General features: G+C 32.9%; 1 protein-coding gene across 1 annotated transcript in view; it reads left to right on the forward strand.

The window, feature by feature from the left end:
* The first annotated feature begins 2,307 nt into the window (after window positions 1-2,307).
* Window positions 2,308-16,032, forward strand: part of LOC122570872 — a 49,680-nt gene continuing 35,955 nt past the window's right edge. The window contains exon 1 of the transcript XR_006317906.1: window positions 2,308-2,675. The gene's annotated coding sequence lies outside the window, so the exon portion shown is untranslated. The remainder of the gene's footprint in view (window positions 2,676-16,032) is intronic.

A 16,032-nucleotide genomic window follows, 5' to 3' on the forward strand; every position in this document is an offset into this window, starting at 1 on the left:
AAAATTTTACTTTTTAATGAATAATCATTTAATCGATTAATCTTAACATAATTAATTAACATTAACATCAATTAATCTTTCCAGGAAGAAAGAGTCTCAAAAATAATGTACAGAAAAAATAGAAAATGATCTATATATTGTTAACGAATAAACCAAAACGTAATAACGCACGATAGCAAGATGTAATGACTATGAGATTATGAATCAGAATGGGCGTGCATCTGGCCAGAATTTCAATGAAAAAGGAATCAAGTGAAATCTCATTTCCTTCATCGCGATGGCACAGACGTACATAATCGAGACCTCGCCGCGACTTCCCCTGAGAATATCGTGACTCGGATTCGCCGATCTTGCACACTTTTCGCGGCATTCCCTACCCCCGTGAGGCGAAACGAAGTTTGCGGAACGGTTCCTCAGACTTCGAGGCTCTTAGGGCTTCCCTCGTAGTTCCACGGAACTACGCGGATTTTCCGTTTTCACGGAAAACGTTCAGGTTGCACGCGAAAACGTGTGCACAGACTGATATACCTATATACGAAAAAAGGCACCGTCTTGTGTACACATTACGAGGAATTACGTGATGTTTAAACGTAAACGGATGATCCAACGAGAGGATAAAATTGATCAATGGAGGTATGATTGGCGATAAATAATATGCATAATAAATTTTCACCGAATTGGTCAGATTGCAAGGATTTTATGTTGAGTAGGATATTAATAGAATAACAGATTAGAAATACCTATGTATAAATATTACATTATGTGAAAGTTAATTATAGCTTTCAAATATTTAAATATAAATACCATAAATTTCAAATCTTAAATATCCAATTATTAACATTTATTTCGTATAACAAATTGAAAGTATATATACGAAATCTTATTATTTTTGTCATTCTGAAAATTGGAAGTCGCATTATCGTGATGCTAAATTTAATGTAGGGTTTTAAACGTCACGCAGTTAGATCAATTTGATTCTAGTGAAATAGTGATGTAGTGAACGCTACATTATGGTCTTTTAATAACTGGCTAACTTTACTTCAAACTAACGTCATGTGAAAATAGAAGAAAAATAGAAGGACAAAAAGAACGATTAGATATTTACTTCTCTAGTTTTACAATTGTTTAAAACTAAAGAAAATTTAGATTTCTCATTAGTTTTTAAGAAAATTACATATATCTACAATAAAATTTTATCCGTACAAATATAGAATTGATAAATAATTGATAAATAAGTAATAAATTGATATCATACCTATAATAAATCTGTTTTTTTTTAACTAAATGTATAATAAATCGTGTTTACATAGATTGGATGAATCGTTGTATACTTGAAAATAACAAGCGGTAAGCGTTTCAAGTATCGTCAGAAACTCTTTCAGTTAGCGTTTTGTGAGTTCTCGCATCCACAAGACAATAAGGAAAAAAGGGAAGTTCCGATCTCTTTTTCGTTCGTCGCCGACCGTAGATACTCCAGACGAAACTGTCGTTGAATCCTGAGGGAATATCGTGACTCGCATTCTACGATCTCACATACTTTTTCCCACGCGACACGAAATGAAGTTTGCGGAACAGTCGCCGACTGAGGCTCTTGGGCTTCGTAACTTGCTTGTAAGTCTCGCCGATTTTCCATTGTAAAGAAAAACGGCCGCCTAATGAGAAAGGAGAATTCAAGACGACCGTTGGATTTACTTAAAACGAGGCTTTTTAAACTACTACTCTACGCTTACACAATTAACTTTTTACATTCACCAAACCCTTTAGAAATAGCACAAAAATTATCGCGTAATTAGTATGAAAATATTTGTAAAAATATAAAAACATTTTACTCTTCAATGAAATTAAAATGTTGTAAATCATTAAAATATACAGCGGCGAATAAAGGAGAACTTAAAATTGATACGTTATGAATTTTAGTAACTTCCATAATAAACATTTTACGCCATATTGCCAACAGTCGCTTATCGTATATGTATATGCGGTATATATATATTATATTCGTTCATTACCTTTATTAGATATAAATGCGTTGTGTAAAATTATAATGTCTTCTTCTATTTCTTATTTTATGAACTTTGTTTTGCCTCTCACTATATGTGTACAAGTTCGTGTAATCGTTGTCACTGTTTTTTTGTGATATTAAAACATAAAGGAAAGAGAGTGCCGAGGTAGATATGTAAACAAACATACCATATAAATGTCGTCGAGAGCGACTATAGGAATTCGGTTGAAATCGTCGAAAGTCGGTTGTGCGGCCGAGGTGCGCATCGGAAATATGCGCATTTTACGTGATATCGATTTCACCTTCGACAGAGCGTACAATGTCGATATCGATCGCACAGTCCACGGAATGACGCAGCGCGGGACGGGGCGACTCATTTCTGTTTCGGTTGAGTGCGCGACACTCGCATTTCGCGACAAAGGGAATTAATCTCATCGTTTTTCTGTGTAAGTGCGAATTCTCGTTGTACGAATATATAACGCAGCTTATTGGCTTCATCCGCCGTACAAGATTTCGCCCGAGAGCAAAAAGTTAGTGAGCGGACGGGACAATCCATGTTCACATTTACGTGCATCGACTCTGTGTGTGCTATGGTGGATGTGATTTCGTGCCAGGGAGCCTGTCCAGCGAGGATCTTTAAACAGCCAGGAGGATAACAGGGAATAAAGGCAAGGTAGGATACTTACATTTTACATTATCTTCTATGGAGACTCATCGGGTTCTCTCTCATTCACCTTCCCGCTTTTCACGTCTGGCATATGTAGCTCCATAGTGTGTTATTAACAAGGTTAGGTTTCGCGATAGAAGCGTCCGCGATTTTTAAAAGTTGACAAATTTATTCCAGATACATATTTCGGTAAGGCAAGGTCCGAAATAACTTCCTGGCGCCCACCCTAAAAAATATATATAATATGTATAAAATATGTATAATTATATGTAAAATATGTATTGTAAATTACTCCAGTAGGCGCCATTTAGTGGACCAACGTTTTATGCTCGAGTGTCATAGTTACATTGTACTACCGAATCATTTTTGTTTGGAAATATTTTCACTCGATGATCAGGTTTATATAAATCAAAGTTAGCTACATTTCGTAATTAATAATTCAGTATATATACAAATAGATTATTAAACATCATTTAATTATTCTTATACGGTGAAAGAAAATATATGTATTCCTATATTGTGTTCTAGAATTTTACATAATTCAACGAGACATTAAATTACACAAAATTTCGGATTAATCTGATTTTTTTCATCGTTACAATTTTTTCGTGGTAACAACAATGTGAAAATTTATCGAGTTCATACGTACACAGTGTTTATAGTGGATATTAATCAAGTTATATGTTTTAAATGCTTTAACATTTTTAATTTTTCATTTTAAATGCATCTTGAGATGCTTACGTTTTATCTGAACAATTTTCAAACTTTACTTTCTCTGAAACAAAGCATCGTATTGAAAAATATGATTTTATATTTGCGATTTACTTTTGTGAGTAGAATTACATACCTATGTCATTTTCGATTATATCATTCGTTGTGATATAGAGAAGTATGATAGAGTGTTAATACGCGACGTAATCAGGATATAATCAACGTTAATCTATGATCATTACGAAAATCAATATAAATTATACTTTTATCGAAATAAATGCTGAGAAATTCTTTCGTACTGTTTGCAAAATAATTTGCTACTTAGAAGCGGTTTCGTATGCGGCTCTAGTGCTAAAAATTTGAACAAGCGTGGCATTCGTTTTCCACACACTAATTTTCCGGCGTGATGAATGATTAATGTTATCGTTTCTGCGAGGCAAACCGTTCGTTTTCAGCGTCAATTGCGTTTCAATTGAGAGTAATTGATAAGTAGCAATAGCGAAACGTTCAGACGTGTAATAAATTGTAATCAAGCCCTTTTGCAAGGCATTTATATGGACCATGACGCGGCAACAATAAATTCAGCTAAAGGTTGTGATGAAAAAAGATCGTTAGAAATCGGTGGCGTAGTTACGTGAGTAAAATTCTTCTGGGAATCGTACCTCGTTTCTTGTCCTTGAATTATCAAACCAATTGACATACGAAGGTACTTCCTCGGTCGGATCCCTCCATTTTATGGTACTTCTGTTTCCACTTCATATGCGTATAGATTTAACGATAACGGCATATATTCTTTGACCCCTTAGAATTAGGGAGTTTCTGATCTGAATTCAACATTTTAATCTCTTTGCCCTTCTGTTTGAACATCTGTTATATTCGACATTTATATGCAATAAATAAAAATAATTGTAATCTTGATTTACAAACTGATACATTATTATATGCACATGTGAGAGAATATTCTTATTGTAGTCTATAAATAAAATAACAATTAAATAAAATCTATAAATATTTTCTTAGAGTACAGATGTATGTTATAGCTGAATCTTATGTGCAGTTAGAAAATTGAATAGACATTTCTTTACAGTTTAGGATATTTATGTTATGATTGTAGGATGCTCATACTGTTCGTGATACATATTCTTTTTATTATGTTCGCTGCTGTAGAGGATTGATGCAAAACGTCTACCACAGATCATGTTTCTTTCCTTTTAAGAATATAATTTTCTTTTATTATGAACTGTCTGAAAGTTGTTTTTTTAAATTAACGTTGGTCATATACATATTCATTTATTTTCCAGCTTGCAATTAAATATAATTAATCTTAATATATTTCATAGCAGTTGTGTTAATGTTTACATGTTAAAAGATCTAGTGGTAAAGAATAGTTCTTAGTCCTTCTTATTTGCACAATTATTTATCGAAGTAAAAATATTCCATACTGTTATTGGACCTGTTCTGTATTACATATTTATTCTTATTGCATAAAATTTTTCAAAAATGATAATTAGTTAAATTGATACTTGTGTAACGTTTGTTTCGCATATAATCGATTTTTGCGAAGCAAAGCCGAATTAATTACACTAATGTGATAATATCAATAACATCGAACCCATGCTCGTATGATGATATAATAATCATCTCATTATGTATTCTAACATAATAATAATATACATTGTAATATTCAATAGGTTAAATTTTATAGACATTTATTATGGAAAAAATTAGTTCAATCCAATCTACGTAGCTTGTACATTTTGTATATTATTTAAAGCATATTTCTTATACTTATACAAATTATATAGTATATTCAAGGTAAATTGTATAGTATACTTAATACACTTAATTATTCTAATTAATTCTAATTAATTATTCTCCTTATCCTATTCTTAACAAACGTAACTAACACTTATAAAAAACTAAAAACATTAAAACATCCTCTAAATGACATATCACCTGAATAATAATTTTTGATTCCATCTCGTTATTCTTTCATAAGAAATTAGATTTCGTGGAACATCTTGTGTGTTTAACACGTCGTGTCAATTTTTGCATGCGAACATTCGACATGCATGCTTTCAGACTAATTGAGGGCACGTAGCAAGAAGTAAAGAGGGCACACAGTTCGTGTTATGAGGATACATTCAAAATTAACACGAGCGACTGGCGGCGACGTCCTTGCTCGTTCGTGGTTTTACATCGTTTAGAGGCGTAAATAACCCTTGGGGGAATGACATTTGACGCTGCTCGCCTCTTTCGGCGGAGTCACTTTAGCAAAAGCTGTTGCTAGACGGTCGAATTTCAAATGTACACCGCCTTCTGTACGTTCTTCACAGGGACTCGTGTTTCTCAGCAATCCAATGGAAAAATGCCCGGCGAAATTTCATTTTCACACTGATATCGTTCGCTGACAGCTTCATGGAGCAAGGTACATTTATTTTCTTCACCTTCAAACTCGTTAATCTATAGCATCTGCGATTGACAAATAACTTTGCAGACTATAATTGCTTGTTAAATAAGTAACAGTAATAAACGATATTGACACGATGTTGGGTTTCTCGTATCTTGGTTCTTAGGAGGTTAAATTACGAATAGATTTGATCAAAATTGAGAATTCTAAGAAAACAGATTAATCAACTTTTCTTTCTGTAAATTCTTAGTTCCGTTCTTCATACACGCTGCTATAGAATTCTTATTCAATTCTTTAGAAACGAACGACTTATTGTCACAAGTCTGTGGTATATAAAATAATAATAAATTTCACCCAAGATCTTGGACATTTTGAAAACTTCAAAAGGAATGTTTATGAAATCATTACTTTTTTCAATTTTTTAAATTAATGGAGTGGATCAGTGTAGTTCTGTTTCTTCAGACATTCTGATTGCTTCAGCCACGATGCATATTTTGTATTTCCAGATTTCTATTCCATAAGTAAATATATAAAACTATGTAATAGGGTCTCGAAAGACTCTATTCGTCCCTCCCTTTGGTATCTTCAGAAGGTCTTTCCCTAGAGAAGAAAATAACGTCCTTGTCTTTCAAGACAGATTGACGTTGCGGTATAAGTGTATCTATCTGAGAATTTATTTCTCCAGAAGATCCATAATCTTGGCAAATGTCAATCGTCGCTTCTGAATACTGCAGGCTCTTCGCATCAATAGACAGATATAAAAGAGTAATGTATGTATATATGGATTTATGTATACATAGAATATACTTCTAATGAAATTCGTTTTGATTTAATTTTATATTAATTTCTTTTGTATTAAGTCGTCTGGAAAATTCGTGTCGCTTTGAAAACGTAGAATTTTCTTTCGTAGTTTTCACCTTGTGTCTTCTCTTACGATGAAGATGTCAGTCTCTATTTCGTTTTACAACTTGTTCCCATTTTTCAACCAACTCTGTTATGTCAGTTATATCAGTTAGAATATTTCCTAAGCTTTTTGTTAACAGAAATATGTTAACATCTTTGCAGCTGACTGCTGTGTTTCAAAATGTTTTTCTTGATAATGAGTGTCGCAGTGCTCCGAATAAATGGTAGTTTGACGAAGTTGGAGAAATATGGTGCTTGCTATACAACTGGAGTGACTTTCTTTGATTCAAGAGTCATGGTGTTTCGTAATTTTTCTAATTGTGCATAATATATTTCGGAATTTACAGCGTCATTACATTATAGAAATTCTTCATAATTATGTTCAAGGGTTTTTTTTTGTATCTTTGATTTCAACTTTCCATATCAATATTAATAATTTCTTTACGTATAATGCTCTTTCAAACTTGTTTATAGTGTTACTATGGCGTACGATTTTATCTACTAAAGATCTCTATCAATAACGCAGTAATTGTTGTTCTATGCCATCCGATATTATTCTATCCTTTTCTATACTAGTTCGTAATTACATTAATTCTCTTAAGCCTTATCCTTATAAAAAGTATGTGTATCACATTAATCATATTAATGTAGAATTCGATGCAACGTCAAAACGGAAGAAATAATTTTGTCTCCCATTTGTATGAGCTACGTGGCAGGAAACTTCGTTAAACTCGCATCTCACGGTAAAAGTGCATGGGAAAAGATCTTGGAAGCAAAACCAAGCACAAATCGATTACCCTCGTAAAACTGTATGCAACGAGAGATAGAGGGTGCGTTCGATGTAGCCTGCGGGGCTTTAGAATTTTCAGAGCGGTGATGTTCCCCAGGTAAATACTTAATCTCCTTTCTTCTCTGGTTGTTCCGTTTTTACGAAGCTTCATGTGTAATTTAAAGTCACATCTTATGAACGTATAAACTTTATTGCGTAAGTTTTATCAAGTGGAATAACAGGGGTCCTATAAGGGATGGATCGCGAGGATTCGCCTTCTTCTTGTAACTTCCTTCTTGCAAAGGTCACGAAATAAACTTAAAATCTTCTTTGTTCATCTGATCTGATAACTTCAGCGAATCGATTTTGTTGAAGTATAGAAAGGTCAGATGATCGTTTTTGTCCAAAGACATTGCTTTATTTCATTCTTTTGTTTCGACAGGAGTCCCATTTGAATGACATGGAATCATTAAGAATTTGTCTTAAGTTAATATTGGATGAATATTAGATTTAATCAGCTATTGGATAAAAATTGCTCAAGACTGAAGTTTTATTTTCTAACACAACTAAAATTTTGATTTTTTATATGAATTTGTTAGTTATGCAATAAATAGAAGGTTGATTTTTGTAAGACACTTTCAAAGGTTAGTAGGAATGAAGAAAAATAAACAAATATGAAATTTCCAGTATCTTTCTCGTAAGAGGTGGATTTCTGAAAAAAAATAGAAAAGCATAAAGCTTCGCTATTTTTCATACGTAATTTTTGAACTTTGTCTTTTTTATATTTTTCGAGGAATCTACTACACTCACGACAAAACACTAATGACTAATAACCTGAATATTCTATATGTATCATATAGCGGATAACCGCAATATCTTAATACCAAATTATTATCCGCTATCAAAACATATTACACGTTCGACGAAACACCACACTGAAATATAATTTATCTATTATAATCTCTATTGCACACTGAAAAGCCAACAGCAGAATATAATCGAAAATTTTCTGTTCACCACCATCGACGGCACACAGGTTGATAATTGCCGACACTAGGAATGTCACTAAACATGTAACGGTATTCAATTCTGCTGTCGATTTCCTGTCAGACAGTGGAATTCGTTCGTTTTAAAAGGCAATGGAAAGCTGACGCCACTCTCTTGGTCAGGCGTGATTTTTGTTCGGACAAGGTCATGTTCGATTGACGCGTTAGACGGGGCTACTTTTACAACGACAGCATAATATGACGCGATAGGAAACGGCGAACGAAGCTGCATTTACGTGTCCAGCATGAAACAATGCTATTTTCAAACGTGTGTCGCGAGCTCGTGTTAAGCTCGTCACAAATAATAATAATGGCACTGCGAACGAACAGATAATACCCACTGTTTCATTAGCGAATCCGCGGAATATACACGCGTTCCGAACCTGCGTACATCTCTAGCTATAGAGTGCTTCCTTCCTTCGATACATCTCATCTGAATGGAGTAATTCGAGTTCACCGCCACTCATGTCCGACTTATATGTATACATTCAGTTATTTCTTAGCTTATCGACAAACAAGTATAGCGGTCCATTTGTTTAAACTCCGTTTACTCCGGGCGAAACTTTGTGAAAGCCATTGATTCACCGAACTTGCCGACAGAGACTTTTGTTTGTCGAGAATTTAGTCGAGCCACGATTCAGTTCTACGAATTATGATTGATTTTCTTAGCCGTGGTTAATAGGAGGTATAATTGTTTTCTGGAGTAAATAAGGAGGCGATTCGAGCGACGTTTATGCTCCAATCATGGGGCAATTACGGAGTTTGGAATTTTGAATGTTTCCAGGCGTCGTATGGAATTTCCTTAGTTATTTAGTTGGAGTACTGGAAAGTAGCAACGTTTTTTGCTTGACTTAATGTCTTATAAGAATAGATTGGTTTAAATTGAAATTAATCGTCTCGGATTTTAAAATTGTTTTATTAGGATGATTTAATTTTTTATTCATACGTCCGATTTGGTCATTTAATTTCTAACAGTGATTTTGAGATTTTATAGCGGCTGATTATTTTGAACTTTGACTTCTCGTTATAGAAAAATATCTATTTCAATGTGACTGAAAATTTGTATGAGAGATCATAGTTTGTAACAAATGATAACATATGTAAGTCAAAATTTTCAATTGTAGTTGGATAAAAGAAAAGAATATTCTAGATATTAGTTTTATGCATATTAAATTAGCGACGTAAGAGGTAATTAGCGGAACCCCTATTACTTGAAGCGCCCCCTTACATTTTCCTTGACAAGTTTGAACGAATGGGTCTTTTGCGATCGATTTGCTAATTTGGAAGAAAAATTTGTCATAATTTAAAAAATTATAATTTTGTTTCGATCACTCGGGAAAAAATTTGATAGATACTTCGATAAGTAAGTATTAATTGAAAGTGATGCAAGAGATAATCATTAAAAACGATAAAGTCATCGTAAATATTTGGTTTCAAATTTACATTTATTTAAAGAATTATAAATAATCAGACTTTAGTTTTGCAATTTAAAAGAAACGAGACAGATAACCGAATCATACGTTTGAAGACCAACAGGAATTTTCATTTCTAATCAAAATCTTCACTAAAATTATCATTCATTTTATTGACTATGCTTTACCTTACGAGGTTTTATAAAGTTGGAAATCCTTATTTAATTGAATTATCTTAGTTATCTTTGAAAGTTCTGAAAGCTTTCTGTCTTACAAAGTCTCGACAATTTCAAATTTTTTCAAGTAATTTAGCTGTCGTAATAAATCTTAAAAATCTTCAAAGTTTTACGTTTCATGGAGATATTGGAAACTTTGACTGACCTGAATATTTCAATAACATGTAAAACTCTTGCAAGCTGGGTAACACCAAAATTATTTTAACGATACATGTATGCATTGCTAGTTTAATGTTTTAGCAAACAGCGAAATTACCATAATTCATTCATAAGAAATATAAGGTTACTTTTAAATCAAATTTAATACGTGATCGAGATTTCACATCTTCGTTATGCACTCAAAGTTCTTGAAAGATAATAACGATTATAGGTCAGAGAGATACTAGAGCGTTTTAAAAGGTTTTACATGTATCTCTCGGATCAACATTCGAAGAGTTAAACAACTTACAACCAACACAAAATACTACTTTAACAAATTCCATATTTATAAAGTTAAACGGCTTAAAATATGCAACGATTGAAAAACTAAAGCTATAAGGAAAAGATGAAAGAAGGAAGAAATGCAAAACGACGATAAGGTCAGACACTACGCCAAACAATGTTTTCTGCATGTATTATACTAACGCCTAACAATAGCTGGGGCAGAATACAGTGGTCGTTACGTTAAAACGTATTCGCACGATTTCTTTGCGGAAAGGACAGAATTTCAATGGGGCGCAGTTAAACCCAACGCGCAAGGGAGAATTAAATAAAACGTGCTCACTGTAAACCTGGTTAAAGAATAAAAAAAATATGGTCATGTCACGTTGAATGTTTAACAGATATTCCAATGGAAAAGTAATATTTCCCTCGGTAATCTCCTACGCGATACTGGACAATGCGAGTTCTTAACCGCGCAACCTTTTAATTATGAACGCACGCACAGAGGTAAAAGTGTTTTATTTCCAAACGGTACTACACGTAATTCTTCCCTCTTACGTGGATACGAATCTCTCTCTGACCATATATCATCGTCCCACGAATGTGGATGTGCCACAAAATACAGTAGCCCGAGCTGTTTTTCCTTTTTTCCTGTCTTCTTGGTTAGTGGCTTAATGTGTGAGAACGTCGAGGGTGCGAAGACATATAACATGTTTCTCGAACTTTTACTGTTGACATCATTTTTATCCTTGTCAAATGGAGAGACTTTGGTATCGAAGTTACCTATTGGATACTGTTCTGTTGGAAATTGTTATACGATACTATTGTACTGTGTCATGTAGAAGACGGAAAGAGTTCGTTTTAATAGATTTTTATAGCACTTGTTAAAGTTAATTTGAGTGAATAATGAGATAGCAAGGTAATGATTAATATTTCAATCTGAATATTAACTTCTAGAATTTATATATTTATTGCTTGTATTTTATACGTCGATTAGTGGGTGAGATGGTGTTACGCCCCGAGGCTTACTATAGGCCGTGTTCCTAACCGTCTCCCTTGGTACTACAGAGTTACAGACGGATCGTCTTACATGACCGACGAGGTATACACAATGTAGCGATAAGCGTATAGTTGTTGTCAAGCAGCGAGTTCTAAAAAACATCGATTCGCCTTCGGTTCGTTATTTTACCTACACAAAAAAGGTGGCATACGTGATCATAGACGCGAACGGTCGCGAGAGCCGAGCGTGGTGACGGTCGTCTCCAAGAGAAGACAAAGGAAAAAATCGAAGGGCAATCAGTATCATACGAGGAGTCAAACCGAATACATCGAGAGGTTCAGAGAAATAAAATCAAGATCGCTTAGTCAAACGAATACGTCGAGAAATACTATAAAGTCGAGTCGAGTTATAATAATAAACTAGTTGTATCGTCGTTAAATCATTTGTAACGTGTTAATTATAATTTTAAATATTGTTAAAAATAGAAGCTTATATTAACCCTGTTAATTCAGTGCTACAATCATTTGAACTACCTCTGTTGTCCTAATCGAAACAGGGGAACGACTGGTTTGCGGCGTCGACTATCAAAATCGTAGCGAGAATTTACGTCTCTCGCTGACGCATTTCTCCGCGAACGGTCGTAACAGGTGGATTATTATACGTGTTGGTTGGTTTATTAAAGAGACGAATGAGGAATTCGTAATTGTCAGTTATATTAAAATCACTTTAAGTACAAGTACAGAAATAGTGTGTGCCGGTCGTAATCGTCGCTCGTCCAATGCTACTGTTCAACTATACGCTTGCTATTCGACTATATGTGACTCGTTATAATGACTCGCTATATATACTCGTTGTCCTAGAGAGCACGTTCATTTATTTGTATCGACCGGTGGTATTGTAAAAAGTTCAGATGTAACTCCGGTTGACGATTACAAATAACGGCGATAATATTTTGTCCAGAGTTTGTTTACCTTTGAACCTAGCAAACCAAAACAACGTTGCCACTCTAAAACACAACAATACGAGTCTCTTCCGATTCGGATCAACCGTTGACTCATATGCTGCTACATTTGGTTGAACACTTGAATCTTTCCTTTTTGTGCTTTGGCAATTGGCATTTTTGTAATTATATAACTTCTTCTATTAAATTGTTTATAACAAGGAGGTTTTTTAAGGGCGAATAATATGCTCCATTGTTAATTTATAGCTTCATGATTCACGAGATAGTACCTTCTCTTTTGAGGTTAAGTAAGGTTGTTGAGATAAATTGAGGTAGTGTCGTGATTTTTGTACGCCTTGTCTTTGAGACTATTATTTAGTTGAAATTATCTTCCCTGAGATTATTGATATTCGTTTTGTAGAAATAATTTTCATTCGATAAGAAACGTGGATTTCTATCTTTTATTCCAATTTGATTTATGTTTTGTCTCTGAGGGTAAATTACTGCTATGGAAGAATATTAATTCTATTATATTATTATTATATTATACTAATATCAGTTCATATAATTCTAGATTCAATATATTTTTTCAGCTTCCAGTTAGTCGAAATGTTAATACTCAATATATCAAAAGCAGTCATATAACTTTTCTGCGGTAATATGTCATCTACCAATGACAACTGAAAGAATAGAATAAAATATCTTTACTCCTGTGGTAGTTTAAAAGTTTGATTACAGAGTATCTAATATAAGATTTCTCTCCAACAGATGTCTACCGTGACTTTATTGAAAATTATCTTTCTAGAAATTTTTCTTTTTAAAATGTCTCCAAGGGAAGATACTCTCCAAAATTTATGTCTGTTTTATTTTTACCGAATTTATAGTAAGTGCAGTACATTTTTAAAATTAATATTCACTTTTTCGAAATGGGAATCTTATATTCACTATAGTGTATTCCTTGTGGAATATCTTTATATATTACATGAATATATCGCACAGCAACGTAAATTAGACATGTGATATGGTCTCAATATGTAATAATGCTGATTTAATTATACCAAGTGCAACTTATGATCTTTAAACTATTTCATACAAATTTCATTTAATATTTTAAATCACAATACATAATAAATTGTTACAAATTTATTATTAGCTTAACTATAACATTGTAACTATTTTACTTGTTACAGTGTATATGATATTGAATATTCTCCTTTACTAATTATATGTATAGAAGCTTGTATCTATTGTTTATAGTGATGGACAAGTCAGAAGAAAATCTCTGTTTCAACCACTTGGTAGAATGTCCTGTCTATAGTTGCGACAGAACGATGTGATGTAGAACATAATAATCGATTTCCCCACTTCCATTGGGTAAAATTCTACCCATAAAACGATTCTGCGTAGATTTTAAAGAAAGTAGCAATTCCATTTTAATAATTAAAAGAAAAAAATATTTCATTTTTGATATTCATAAAACTGCAAATATTGTTTAAGTTTTAATCACACATGTTGATTTATTATTTATTATTCGATCGAAATACATTACTCTTTTCTGAATTCTTACGTGAAAACCAGGAAATCAAAGATTTATTTCAATATCTTTACACAGAATCTGAGAGTAGTTTAAAGTAAATATTCGCTTTCCTTTGAGCGTTACCCTTACCAGTTGTCTAATTTGTCCAGCGGGGATAGCTTGTCGATGCCATAAATTCTCGATAGCATGCTTGTCTGTTATATAATTACTCCAGAAATCCAATTTAGTTAAGCTCAAATAACTTTCCGAGTATAAACAGTGTGTTTGAAAGCGATTTGGTAAGACGAGTACTAATAACTACTTACCGTAAAAGATACCAAGCTTTCCTACAATAGTTATCTTTACATAGGAAGGTACACCGTGATGTTTAACCAATGAAATATAATTTTTTTAATGGAAAATTGCCGCAAAAGTTCTATATTTAAGAGAAGAGAACCATTTTCGAGGAATAAATAAACTTTTTCAATATTTCTTGAAAAATGGATCTTTAACGGAAAAGATTATTGTAAAGACATAATGATAAAAATAAGAAGATAATTTTATATTGTAGTTCATTAAGAGATTGTTTAATCTACACATATAAAAAACATAATTGGAAATTTCTTGCTGATGTAAAATGAATTTAAAATGTATTGGTAACCTTTTTGAAACATTTCCTGTTTTTTAATTTTAATTAATGGTTTTTCAAAATAACAGGCATGTTAAGGTAGGAACAAAGAAGAAGCAGATAGCAAAAAGCGAGTTTATGTGTTTATTTAAAATGTAACATTTTGCAGCATCAACGTGTAGATTAAACATGCAAAGTACAAAACTATAAAATGATGCCAAGATATCTAAATATATTCTTTAGAGTCAAATGAAATGTAAGTAGAAAGAAATTTGTTTATGCTTGCAACATCATTTTATAAGAAAAGTAGTTGATGCGATATTTTAACAGGTGTGGCCGAGAGATAAAGTGGCCGAATGCACAGATTGCATTCTCTTTGTGCATTAAATAAAGAGGAAGACTGATGAAGTGTAACCGTATGGAATATTGCTCAAATTCAATCAAGTTTTATTTATAAATTTTCCAATATATTCCGAAATATGATACGGTCACCGTGAACCTACCAACTGATGCCTATATTTACTGAGTACACAAAGGTCAGTTTATCATAAAAAAAACCTATTCGAATATGATGGGTCTTATCCGACAGCGCTAGGACTCTTTTGGCAAATATTTCTCTTCACGTTATTGTACTATTCATGTTGAAATTCAGTTTGTCAATTCCGCTGGTTTAATGAAAATCGATTTACGTGAATTGTAAAACATAAAGTGAAAATATAAGCGCTTAACGTTAATTTGTGACTATTTTAACATGAAAATGTATAAAACAGTAGAAATCATGACAATGCTGTAGTTGTATAAGAACAGTAAAAGTAATAATAACAGTATAGTAATGATCCAGTAATAATAAAATAGAATATAAAATATATAGGTATTTTGTAAAAGAAGGAAAGCAATTTCTCTTTTGCCGGAACTGAACCGAAAGAACGAATTCCTGCATAATTTAGGCAAGCTATTACACAAAGGATGCGCATAATTTTTATGTTGCATTTATAAAATGCGCTCCAGTCACGCGACTCGACGGGTTAATTTTATTTCGTTCATTTCTTATTACACGAGGAATTTTACGAAAGAATAACCGATTTTTCCATAAATGCTTCTCGAGATTTTTAACTTTTCTCTAAAACCATTACAGATCACTCCATTTTATCTACGGTTATCACAAGTTTTATAGTATTTAATTATATTTTGACTACAAAATTCAAAATTAAATTTATTAGAATATTGTAGATTAAAATGAAGCACAAAATTTTGTCCCAACTTTAATATTTGATATTCCTGTTCTTATAGAACAAATTGATATTAAATAAAACCTTTGGGGATACTAATATTGGTATGTGCGGGGAGGCATAAATCATTTCGGCACTCTAAA

The sequence above is a fragment of the Bombus pyrosoma genome, linkage group LG9 (genome assembly GCF_014825855.1).
Source record: "Bombus pyrosoma isolate SC7728 linkage group LG9, ASM1482585v1, whole genome shotgun sequence".
Taxonomy (NCBI): Eukaryota; Metazoa; Arthropoda; class Insecta; order Hymenoptera; family Apidae; genus Bombus; species Bombus pyrosoma.